This window comes from Tenebrio molitor, chromosome 5, assembly GCF_963966145.1.
Source record: "Tenebrio molitor chromosome 5, icTenMoli1.1, whole genome shotgun sequence".
Classification (NCBI taxonomy): domain Eukaryota; kingdom Metazoa; phylum Arthropoda; class Insecta; order Coleoptera; family Tenebrionidae; genus Tenebrio; species Tenebrio molitor.
The window spans coordinates 25,417,468-25,430,732 of NC_091050.1; the positions used below are offsets into that span (position 1 = coordinate 25,417,468).

The 13,265-nt window shown below is 35.0% G+C and overlaps 1 protein-coding gene across 23 annotated transcripts in view; it reads left to right on the forward strand.

Annotated features, from left to right (window-relative positions):
* Positions 1-13,265, forward strand: part of mbl (muscleblind) — a 157,115-nt gene that overhangs the window by 15,138 nt on the left and 128,712 nt on the right. The window contains exon 1 of one of the 23 annotated variants that reach the window (XM_069048154.1): positions 10,020-10,579. The exons of the other annotated variants lie outside the window; for them this stretch is intronic. The gene's annotated coding sequence lies outside the window, so the exon portion shown is untranslated. Of the gene's footprint in view, positions 1-10,019; positions 10,580-13,265 lie in introns of those variants that run through there. 23 annotated transcript variants of the gene reach the window in all.

A 13,265-nucleotide genomic window follows, 5' to 3' on the forward strand; every position in this document is an offset into this window, starting at 1 on the left:
GTGAAAGCTTAGAAGATTCACTGTGAGACCGAGCCGGGTTCCCACAATTTCAGCCGTAGATTCCAGATTTGAATTAATACATTATTAAAAGAATTCTGCTTCGGTTGCGCTACCGAAGCAGGCGCGCATTTTTCCTTGGCGAATTTCAACCGTCTACACCGCATTAATTTACGACGTCTTCTTTTTGTATATCGAGAGAGTAAAGTTGCTCGTAATCCGCATCTGAACCGGTTGGGAGTCTGCGAGACCAGTTTTAGGAAGCGTTGACCAGCACCCGGTCAGCTGTTTCATCTTTTGGACAATGGGCGCAAACTTTTGCTCAGTCTCCAAGAGATGCACCTATCTCCACGCTGTCGAGGTATTCTTATTTAAAAGAGACCATCGTCATGGAACGGGGGAAAAATGAGGGAAATTGAATTAATCGTACACAGGGTGATTATAATAGTAGGACTGAAGTCCTAAAAAAAATATGGTAATATCATGGGAAAATGGTTTGCAGTCTTGTCGTATGAGCTGAGCTGCCACCGCAAGGGTTTGGTCTTTAATTACTCTGTCAAATCCCCTCGTACTGAATTAGTCCAGACGGAAATCTTATACGGCGGGTGGCATTTCTTACCGGTAAAACGAGATAATCGTGAGAAAACCTCTATGTGCCATACTCCTTGCTCACATACCCCTGAGCAACCTTCGCGGTATGTTGCGGCCTTGAGTGAAAGAAGTTAAATTCTCCTGTTTGTTCACATCAATTGTGAAAGATAGAATTAAATCTAAAATGAGTTGATAACTTTAATAAAGACTTAAACATAAATAAAAACACAACTTCTGTCGCAGATTGTGTCTGACCTTATAATTTTAGGAATTTGAACTGAAGTCATTGTTCAGTTTTTAAAAGCAACTTTTAACAGTTTTATCGTGTCTCATAATGATATAAATATCTAAATTACGTACACATTAAACCCTACATGCAAATTTGATGTGACTGGTGAGACAGAAAATATTGAGAATGTGACCCCATGTGTTGATAAAAATTATCATTGAGTAGTCGTGCTAAAATTTGCGAATGATGCTATGTATTTTCTGTTATTCACCACTTTATGTTTAAATGGAAATTAGTGTATGTACTTATTTGTTTTGACAAATTGTATTATCTTTCAGGTTTCATTTCCTTATTCGCCTACTAATAAAAATTTTAACCAAAATTATATTTGGATCAAGTTTTTGTTGAATAAAAAATTCTACATTGTTCTAGGGATTTGAAAAAGTGGCAAGTTCTTTCGACGTACGCTTTTAAGTCTGATGTTGAATAAAATCAGTCCCATATTTTTCCTATTCTGGTATGTACATGCCTTTTATAAATTAAAAATACATTTATGGGCTTCCAAGAAAATGCTGTAATTACTTGTTCGAAACTAATAATACTTTGCTATTTAGGTTTCTTATTCTGTTGCTAGGCCCTTTTCCAAATTAAAAATTAACGCTTGTTTTAGTATTAATTTTTGAGGCACCCAGAATGAAAACGATAATTTTATGCACTCACAAGCGGACGAAAAGTCACCATTTTTCGGACGCTGACCGTTTAGTAAGTTAGCAACGAAACCGACAAAACCGATAATTGTCACCATAAATTGTGTAAATAAGTACATAAGTGTATTGCAGATAGTAAATTTCTAGTTTTGTTGTCAAGCTGATAACAAATACTATGTACAAAAAAATAGTTAATACATATGTATTAATAAAGTTATCAATTTGAAAAAGGTAGATACAAAATAAATTTGTAATTTTTCCAATGATGTCTTTTGCTTTGTAGTTCGTATCGTGCGGTCGCCTAAAAAATTTAATGTGCACCTCTGCCAAAAAAATGCCTTTTGTCCTCGCCTGTTTTCAAGTTACGGCTGCTCCTTGGCTAGAAAAATCAGACCGAGAAAAAAATGCACTTTTTGGCATTGATGGACAAATAACTACATACCTACTCGTATGTCCTATTTATAATATGTAGAAAAATAATAAAAATAGAAAAAAGGCTAATACTATTTCATGTTTAAAGTGACAGTTTACCTACAACGTTAAACAAGAAATTCACTTTTCTGTCAATTGTTTTAAATTTTTTTCAAACTAAGACATGAAATTAGCGTAAATAAGAAAACCCATGTTAATTTTAAAGTTGATTGACGTGCAAGATTGTTTAGGTGAAGTACATATGTGTTTCAAAAATGGATCAAACACATTACACACTTGCAAAACCTTGACAAATTCATTCAGCTCATTCGATGATGTGGAGTAAATACGGTAGTTTCAGAGTAAGTTTTGAACCAATAGTCTTTATTGTCTGTGCAATTTATCGGATTGTCGTAGTCAATTTTCCAGGCACACCAAATGGTGTTTTTTTCGGGGCATTGTTAATGGCGCTCCCAACTTTATTGTTGAGAAGAACGGTTGAACGGACAGTGGTTGTTAATTTTGCAGTAATTGTTAATTTCGCATTGTAACGCGGGCGCGTGTTTTTTTTATAACTCGAAGGTTATTTAATTTGTGTGCTTAAAATGTATAAAATATCGGTCGGATGTCTTTCATTCCGCAGTCAGTGGGGTTACAAAAGAGAAGACTGTTGGTTTTTTCACTTCATTTCGGAGAACCTATTTGATATAACGCGGACGAAGATACGAGCAGAGAGGCGTAATAATAAAAAAAGTCAACCCTGAAGTTATTATAAATTTAAAAGTTCGAAGTTCGTTATTCCATGATGTATTTGCCACATAAAGTTGGATTATTGTAAAACTTCCAACTCTATAATGTTTCTTCCTTATACTGGAAAATAAAAGTATTGAAACCATATCACAGATGTTTTAACAGGCGAATCGTGGCGATTATAAACGGCTCCGGAGTCACGTTTCATATGAAATTATTACTTTTAATGAAAGTCGTAAATTAATGTTGTTAGTCGATTGTGAAGTCATATTGAAGACTGTACCAATTCAGGATGTTTGAAATGGTGCTGTCGGTTTTTTTTTTGCTTCCCATAATCGAACCAGACATTTTTCGTGTAAAGTGCAGAGTTAATAGAGCAACATCATGCACGTATTCAGGGATCATGGCCACCGGAGTTACATTTCAGCGCCAAATTGGGTATAAACCCGAATGATTCATAAATAACCGTTTCTAAGCCGTTTAATTTTCCTATGAGCTGATGCAAGGAGCCAAGAGAGACTTTGAGACACGGTGCGCCGTAACAACCATGCCGCCTCTCTTATTAGTCAACGAAGGTGGTCATTATGCATCTCTTTCCTTTTCCAGTGTTTAACAGGCTTTTGGTTTCCATTTCACAATATCTCATGCCCTCTTCTATGAATTGCATCGTATTGAGGTTTCTGTACCAAGTTTCTAATAATCATTATCACCGGCAGGTTTGTGTGGTCACATCTTACAGATGAACCATTAGTTGCCAATTTTAATCTTAAGATCTTACATTTTAAAAAGTCTTTGATAAAAGTTAGATTTTAAACATGTCTTCTTTTCATAATTACAGATATTCAAAAATTACGAATCAGTTCAAATTATGTCCATTGTCATACAAAATTTGTTTTTAATTCGGTGAAAGAATGATTGGTAGGAGTTTGCGGACGAATGTGTGTAAAATTGACAGGGATTTGTATGGGAATATTAATGGTAGTCATATTAATTGTGTTATGTGGTGTGCAGACATATTACAGACATGACATGTCTTTACATCGTTCATGCATCGTTGGCTGTGGTAGTTAACATGTCAAGGCGTTAGTTACATCAACGTTCAGATGAAAATGAAAATGACTATGGATTCTGTCGCTTCCTAGGATGTAATGCTTTTTCTTCAACAACTAATTTAACTTTTTGTGATTGTCTGCGAGAGTGCATTTGAAAACAGAGTTACCTTAATTGACTTTGTTCAATCGTCGCGTCGTACGCCCGGTGTCCACTAGACTGGAGTTAAATTTATTATGTCGATTGCTTGTGTGCAAAGAGAGGAGAACATTCAAATTGCGACATTAAATCTAACTGGAAAAAATGTTTACTTTTCTGTTCTATTTTCGTATCTGTAAATAAACTAGATATGAAGTTGCCGGGCAAAATAATATAACTGAGAACGTTCGGAGTGCGGCAGTTTTTTTTTCGTGAAGTATGTACTTTCGTCATCAAGGATGGAGGCTTTTCCAATTAAAACATTTCATTCCGAGAGAAAGGATCGTGGGAGTGTGTCCGTCAGAGGCGGTCTTTTTCCACCTGAAATCGTCCGGAATTTTTAGGAAAAACACTTGCCTTTTTGCCGTATTGTTTTCGTTCAGAAAATGTGTACAGGGATATTCAACAATAGCTTACTTGTTGCACTAGAACAAAAACTCTCCCAAGCTTCCCCGTGCTCGTTCACGAAGTGTTTCCTCTCTACCTCCGGAGCCCGGCACAAAGCATGTATCAGAAACGGCCACTTGACTGTATGAACTTGAAAGGAAAAGTTCGGTTTTTTGAACTCTTTGTTTGTCAACTTTTTTGTTGAGAAGCTTTGATTGGGCGTGCTCGCTTCCGGCTTGACTCCTAACTGGATCGTGGGGTTTCCTGTAAAAAAAAATGGACACGTTGTTTTTTCAATATGACCTGTCATCGCGATTGCACAATTGCTTAAGTCGCGCCTGTGCTGTTCCTCCAGTAAAAATGCGTTTAAAATGTCAAATAGATGACAAAAGTGACGGCGGACTTCCCTGCTAAGATATGCGATAAGACCGATTTCCATAAGTAAATGGTTTTGCAAAGAAGATAACGATATTTATAGAGGAAAAGCTCGGAGAGATAACAAGAACAGATATAAACACGCATTCCATTTAACTATCTTGCAAATACATCCACGGGTGGAAAAAGTAAAGTCGATGTTATGCAACGAATCTGTAAACGAAGATCCCTCAAAGGAAACCGTGGCGCTCTTAAAGTGTGAATAAATCGTTGACGATAGTGGCCATTATAAATTATTCATTTCGCTTAGTCATCGATAGATAAACAATAGCGAAAATATAATTTTAATCGATAGAGCAATTCACGATTTGTATAAATATAAACACGACGTGGGATGCGATGAACTGTTATTGTTCAAAAATAATTGAACAACCTACGACATTAATTTTGAGAATTCTCCGCTTTCCGTCAGTTGTGACAACGAAAATATAATTTGAAAGAACATTTTAGGAAAGTAGGAATTATATATTTTTTATTAAATGACAAGCACCAATTAAACAATTCTCATTCGTTAATGATGTCCATGCTTTAGTTACCCTTTTTAGTAACTAATAAAAACGTTTCAATTTGAAAGTTATTACAACAGATGAGAAAGGTGTTGATCTTTGTGATGGCAAAATATGATAGGTGCTAAATGTACGGTTAAAAATTAAACAGTTTATGACGTCTATTGATTGTTGTCTGTGATGTATAAGATACTTTGTTAGCATTTTTGTATTGTTGGGTAGTATTTAATTATAGGCATGTTTAAGTCATTGGTGGCGTCAAAATAGGTTTAACATAAGATGTAGAAACAATGCCAAAAATAATAGACAGAACATAAACGTACTCAATGTTTCTAAATATATTTTATTAGAGGTTGGAATGACATTACACTCTGTATTTTAAACGACGAAGGAAATGTAGGTATTACTCAAAAAATTCCATTATTATTTAAAGTTCAAGGAAGAGCGTAGAACGAATTTGTTATCACCTTCCTCCGCTTATTTAAATTTATTCAGTTAAAATAGCGGACTGATTTAGAAAGCTTTATGACTATTAATTAATTCTCAGCTTTGAATCGATTTTATATTGACAGCGCCCGCGGGATGAATGGCTAAATAATTATTAATACGATGGTGTTAGCTTTAAATGTCGGTTCGAATATATAAAAGCTCCGACAGATAATTACATCAAATTGTTTGGAACTTTTTTTATAGAATGTTCTTTTGAAAAACATATTTTGTCAATTTCTTCTTTATTATGAGGTATTGACTATCATCATTAATATTACATTGGTAATAATTTCGTTTATAATAGGTCTTGATATTTGTACTTGTTATAATTTCGAAACGCCAACAATACTGTGCGTATATTAATTTAAAAATTTAATTGCTTTTATATTATTAATTAATAATTTAATTAATTAGTTTTAAAAAAGGCGGCAATGTATTTTTTTGGCAGACATGACATCCATTTTCTTACACGTCACTAAATAAACACATCGCAACCGTTCACATTTTTGTAAATGTTTTCAGAAATAGAATCTTTTTTTAATTTCGTTAATTACGAGTAAATAACTTGTTAACGGGCGGAATTTTTTGATAATAGTTTTACAAAATAAGTTTTAATTACATCGAAAAAGAAAAAGAAACAAAACTTTATGATTATATTGAAAATCGTACGACACTCATTAATGACCAATAGAAAAATTAGTTCACGAGCCATAACCATGGCAACAAAAAAATTTCTTGGAAATTTTTTGTAGGTAGACCAACCTAACTGTGATTAATAAGTGGAAATTTTTTCAGCCAATCAAAATCATTTATTTTGTTGTTATCTTGGTTATGGCTCGTGAACTAATTTTTCTATTGGTCTTTAATGAGTGTCGTACGATTTAAAAATTTATAATTGAAGAAGCATAATGTCCGTGTCGTTGCGATTTTCTTACCGAATATGCCCTCGTGCATTGATTAATATCCGGAAATTTTATTCTCATGCATTTCCAAAACGTAATTAGCCCTCGTGTTCCACTCGGGCTAATTAATACGTTTTAGAAATGCATTCGAAAAAATTTCCGGAAATAATCAATGCACTAGGGATATTATAAGTGATAATAAAACACTTATCATAATTTAGTTGTGCAAGTACTTAAGAGTATAATTTCAGTTGTTTGGCTCAACTTCCGAAAAAATCCGTCATGTATTTACCTTTAAGTATAAAATGTTTAATTGAATTATAAAATGTTAACCAAAATGTGGACCATAAAAAATTACGTTGGCTTTATTCTTCAATTATCTTTTGCAAAAAATATTTATAGATTTTAAACGTATATTTTTTTAAAAGATCGGCATGGGTGTAGAATGGACTTTGGTACATAGGCACTTTACGTGTAACAGTAAAAAAAAAAAATCCTCGGATATTGACTCGCCTAATTATTTTCCAACAAAACCTTTAATACAAAAGTTGTAGGAAGTTGTGTGTTGATGATTCGTGTAAACATGTTTGCAAGTTACAACAAAATGTCACCAGAAATCTGACAAAACATTTTTAATGAACTTAAAAAATGGGTTGTAAAAGTTGCTGTTTATACATACCTACATCTTTAAAAAATTTAGGGGCAGTTTATACATAGAAATTCGAATTTAATTTTAATGCGCGATTAACCCATGAATTTGAAACTTCGATTGGTTCAATCTGATCACGTGTTAAGTTAATCTCGCATTTGATTACGATTAACTTAATTTCGCTTCTGTAAACTGGCCCTTAGTTTATAAAATGTTCAGAACTAACATTAATTGTATACCTAGAAATCTACTAAATCTATGTACTAACATGTTACAACTAAAGTGTATCAATCAGAGAAGACTAAGGGCCAGTTTATATAAAGAAAATTAAATATTTAATTCGAATTAAATTTTAATGCGCGATTAACCCATGAATCCGAAACTTCGATTGGTTCAATCTGATCACGTGTTCAGTTAATTTTGCATTTGCTTACGATTAACTTAATTTCGCTTCTGTAAACTGGCCCATACGGATTCATCTCCAAAACTAATACATTTTCTTTAGTCGTAGTTGTTTTAGGACGCGTGTTGGTTTCATTTGTATCTATTGGTTAATTACGTAAGGTACAGTTTAAAAGTTAAATCCAAGTTTTTCAATTCAAGGATGAGTTTTTAAGTACCTATGCTAATTTTAGTATACATTTTAGAATTTCGAGTAGAATTTTTGAAAAGTAATTTAGTTTGTATTGGTTTAAGATTGGGTTGTAATCTTTGTACACCTCATATTTGCAAATGCAATGCGAAAGTTGATGAAATTGGTATTCACGGTCTAAGTTGTTCCAAAAGCAGTGGTAGATTTTCAAGACACACTGAAATTAATTCTATTATCAACCGGTCTTTGACTTCTATTCATGTTAATTCAACTTTAGAACCAAACGGACTATCTCGTGATGACGGAAAACGCCCTGATGGGATGACTTTAGTACCGTGGAATAAAGGTCAACCTTTGGTTTGGGACGTTACTGTCGTAGATACACTTGCAGACAGTTACGTATTGAAAACATCTGAAGTCTCAGGTTTTGCCGCTGAAATGGCTTGCAAACGCAAACATAACAAATATCGTTCAATTATTTCGTCAAACTACATATTTAAAGGTTTAGCCTTTGAAACCTTAGGCCCTTGGTGCAAAGAAACAATAGATTTCATTAATGTCATCGGAGACCGACTTATCGCGGAATCAGGGGATTCAAAATCTAAGAAAATCCTTTTTGAGAGGATTTCCCTTGCCATTCAACGTGGAAACGCTGCAAGCATTCGGGGCACTTTTCCAGATTCCGTATTATTATCGGACATTTTCGCATTGTAAATTAAAAATGTTATTTTATGTTAAATTTTAATAAATAATTATATACTATTTAGTTATATGCATTACTTTCGTCTTCAAAAAAGTAATTTCTTTATATTCAGACTACAACATGAACATATATTCCTTTTAAATATTAATACACATGTTATTATGTTAAAATGTTTTGGCGAAGACATTTAAACAATTGCAGATGAAAATAGCAAATTGATCGGTCAAAGTGACTAAGAATTTTCTGTTTAGTACTGTTTAAAGTAATATTTTAAGTGTCGGGTGGGTGTTCATTTAAAATTCTCCTCAAAGTTGGCTTTAAAGAGTCGATTGTGAACGCACCACTTGTCTGTCGCAGAGTAAAAACACAAACAGCGCAAAAAGTGAGGTTAGATTTAAACACCTGATTTGTGATCTGTAATCCGCTGTGCGTTCACAATCGATTCTTCAACGCCAACTTTGAGTAGGAATTTAAATGAACACCCGCTAGTTGGTGTATGACATCCGATGAAATCAAGAGCGTCAGACTTTTTAAAATATCCCATTTATAAATAAATTGCAGTGGTTAATAAATTAGTCTCGATGATGTTACTCTAGTTAAAATAATTAGATTTAGTAAAAGGAAAGTAAAACATTTACCTACCGTTTAAAATTGAATGATTGATGCGTTGTAAAATGTGGCTTACCACCTAAAAATTTCATTTTTGCAGGATGTGTTTCTTTTTTAATTTCCTGTATTTACCAATATTTCTCCGAATTTCTGTCGAACCAGTAAAAATAAATTTAATAAATTAAGTGCCGGGAAAACCTGGAGGAAGCGGTCTGAGGGCTTGCAATTTTCCGCTGCGAAGCCAATTAAAAAAATATATAGAATTTATCCTTTTTCCGTCTTATGTCTTTTCTCTAAATCCATTACTGTCACAGCTTTAATCCGCCTTAAATTCGAGATATTAAAAAAAGATGAAACTCTAGAAGTTACATATTTCGTCGCCGGTACCGGGGAACTCTCCCATCTGCCCCCGCACCTCTTTTACCTTCCTTGCTGGTTTATTGGAGAATTTGATGGGGCAATTTTCCTACCCTTTTTTTCTCTCGAGCGATTCGGAGCGGCCTCAGTTAAAATTTCGTGCTTACTTAATACGACTTTGGGTGAGGGTGGTTTCGTGGGCGGCGTCGTAATCGGGAAATCTCGTCGTCATCGGCGGCGGCGGTGGCGGCAGTGTGTGTGTGTGTCAGGGAAAATCCCGCGTCCGGCGGATTTCATCGGCGACGGCGGTCCGGCAGGGCCTTCCGTAATTAGTGTCGGTGGCGCGGCGTATCCAGGGGGGGTTGCGGGAATTGCGCAACTCGCCCCCCGTTGTCCTCCCCCGGTGCACGCCTGCGCCGTCCCCGGACGCGAAAACGCGACGCTCATGTCGCGACCGGCAGGCGAGCAGTCCCTCGCTATCGCCTGACCGCTTAGCTTGCCCGCGACGCTTTCTCAGAACCAGTCTGTGTGTCAGTTTCGAGAGACGCACACATACACCAAACACACTGTATACTGTACACTACGTTATCGTAAAGAAATAAAATTACAAATATCGTATTATAAATAAAACTACAAACAGTCTCCCATCTAGTAAGTTGCGTGCTGTTATATGCCACGACACGTCTTCGCAAGGTGTCCGAATAGCTTGTTACAGTGAAAAATTCTTTTGAAAAATAACGAAAAGTGCGTTCGAACGACGTCCAGGACACAGGCGCCGGGAGTTTTGACTTCATTGTTCACCACGACGCTTGGATTTCTTTATTTTTTCCGTTTGAATTTTTTTCGTTGAGCTCGACACGAAAACGAAGGCTACTGTTAGTGCGTAGTTTTTTTTTTTGGATAATTTTTGTTTAACACTGGATTGACAGTTCAGGATTGCGTGCTTCATTTTGTTGTTGGTTGGTGATTTTGCTGGAGCCGGTGCTGCAAAAGCCGTTCCTCATCTGGATCTCTTATGTGAGTGTTTTGTTGTCTGATAGTGATGACGGTCACTTTCCGGCCTCTCTTAACTTTTCTTTCCTAAACACCCGGTGTCAATAAGGAAACGGCGTTATTGCCCGTAATTGCCGAACTAAAATTAAGACTGCAGTATCCGCTTACGACGCAACTTTCCTGCTTGGCAAACGTTTAGACTGGTCGGAAATCGGGTTGCAAGAAATTTGACAGTTTGTTGGCAAAATTGAAAGGAAAGGAAAAATTACGACTCTTATCTTGTCTGAAAAAAATGTTTCGAAATGATATATTTTTATTACGGGGATCAATCTGATAACGCTTCTGATAAAAGTGAAAGTGCAGAAATAAAAATGTACAATGTATGACGCGACCGACGATGTGATTTTACGCTCCATGTGACCAAGAAATTTTACATCCAGCTATGCCGTGACTCAAGTTTTGCTAAATTTTAAAACAATACTAGTAAAAAACGTCTAAAATAACACAACCGATTCCAGCATTAAACGCCTTTGATCACAGGGTGGTATTTCAAAATTAATTAATATAAAAAAAATAACGATGCAAGAATTTTCCACAGTATTGACTCAGAAAATTGAGTTGTTAAACTTCTTGTAAACTAGGTTTAATAATGTAACTTTTAATTCCTTCGTGATAATTAAAGTGTTCCCTTTTAAAATTGCAAGCAAGTATCCATTAGTCGTGAATTACAGACAAATTTGCGCCGTTAGGCCATCAATACTCTGGTTGTGAAATTCACCAGCATAGCCTTATTTAGACGATACCTCTAATAACTGTCACGTTGATTTGTAGTTGAAACCTTTATATCGAACCGTGTGAATTTTTTTGTAACGTTCCGAAGGTATACCAGAATCAAGTACATATGTATCAAGAAAACTGTTTTTGACTTTATTTTCAAATTCTCAAAACTTACTAAAACTACCTACTGCAATTGAGTTGGTAAATTTTTTGTCGCATATTTTGGAAATCCGTTGTTATGACTTATGACATAACCCTGCGTAATACATTTATAAAAATAACACTTTCGGTTTGCGTGTCACACTCATGTAACTATTACATTGTGTGTACCAAAATTATATTTATTTATTGAAGTCGACGTCAGATAGGTTTGTTCTGTTGTTCTGTAAAAAATATTTTTCGAAATTTCCCATTAAATGGAGTTAAATGTCAGAAAATCCGTTTAATAAAATGAAACTCAAATATTATCGACAAAATGCGGAAATTTATAAAACTAACCGAGATACGAAATCCGATTAGTGAGATCGAATGCGCTGCAAGCAGCCATATAACGTACAAATCGATACAAATAATTTGTAGACTGTACATGCCATAAACACCTTCCATTCGCTTAATGGAAATTAATCACAATAAATATTGTTTTATAGATGCTCTAAAGTTTAAATTAAGTTCGACGAGCCGACAAGCAATTGTGTCTAAAAAAAAAATTCCAAGGTGTAGTCCGATCGTTATTGAACGTTTGAATGACTGTCTACATTCATTTGTATTGTAAAGAATCAAAATGCACTTTAAAAGTTTCAGAGTTACATCTGTCTACCTTAAATGTCAGCGCATAATTAGAAAGAAAGTTAGCCAACTCTGTAAAACCAGTTATGTATTAATAAGGTTCTTCTTTGCAAATATCGTGCCTTCCATAACGAACAACTGTAATTTTGATTTTGTATTGAAAAATAGTTTATAAATGAACGTTGTTAATCGTGTCGTCCTTATTGTTGGCGGCAAACGGAAAGTAATTAATTTCAAGCGCTCTTCATCGTTTGCAGTAATTAAATCGAGCGATGCTGTTCAGAGTGGAAGAATGCGTTTTCGAATATTGCACCTAGTTAGCGGTGAATTGCGAAAAACACCAATAGCATAACATGCATAATTTGCTTAATGTAGCAGAGATCATTGGATAATTTTTTATGGTCTTGTTGCGTTATTTCCGTTTGTTGTGTAAAATGAATTAATTCTGGTGCGCTAGTATTGGGCAATCTTAACATTTACCGATTTCAAATGAGATACTAATTCTAAAAATGTAATTAAGCTGCTTCGGTTGCACTAGTTCATTTTCGTGTTTTAAATGGTGATTTGTTTGGGGATTGGATGCAGCAATCGTGGAAAAGTCAATATTGTTTGCACCTTTTAAAATACAATTTGACGAAATCCCGGCTTTGTTGTTACAATGCTCAATTTGTGATGGGGATTTTTTTTATCGGGTTTGTTGGTAATTTTTTCGGATTTTATCAAAAAGTGTCCTTTTAATTAAGTGATCTGTGACGAGTAAGCAATGAATTCATGAAAAATATACGTAGTGGTTTTTTTTTTATACCGAATTGGCAGATTTACGTTCTTGGAAATTATCCCGATGTGGTAAGCATTTCGTTATCAGGAAACTGCTTGGATAGAACAAAAGCGAAGATGTTGGAATTTTAGGTAGACTGTACACTATCATGGTACGTGGAGAGTGTAGGTTGCTTTCGGCCGATCAATTTCAAAAGATGACAAATCGTATTTTTAACAATTAATAAGTCAGTGACACGGTTTAAAACAATAACCTTCTGCTAAGAGTTTCCATTTGATTGCTGTCGTTGATTATATAAAGTAGCGTAATTGGAAATATTGATTTCTAGTCTGGTGGCGTCGGTCCGGTTGAATTCCTCATTTTTAAATT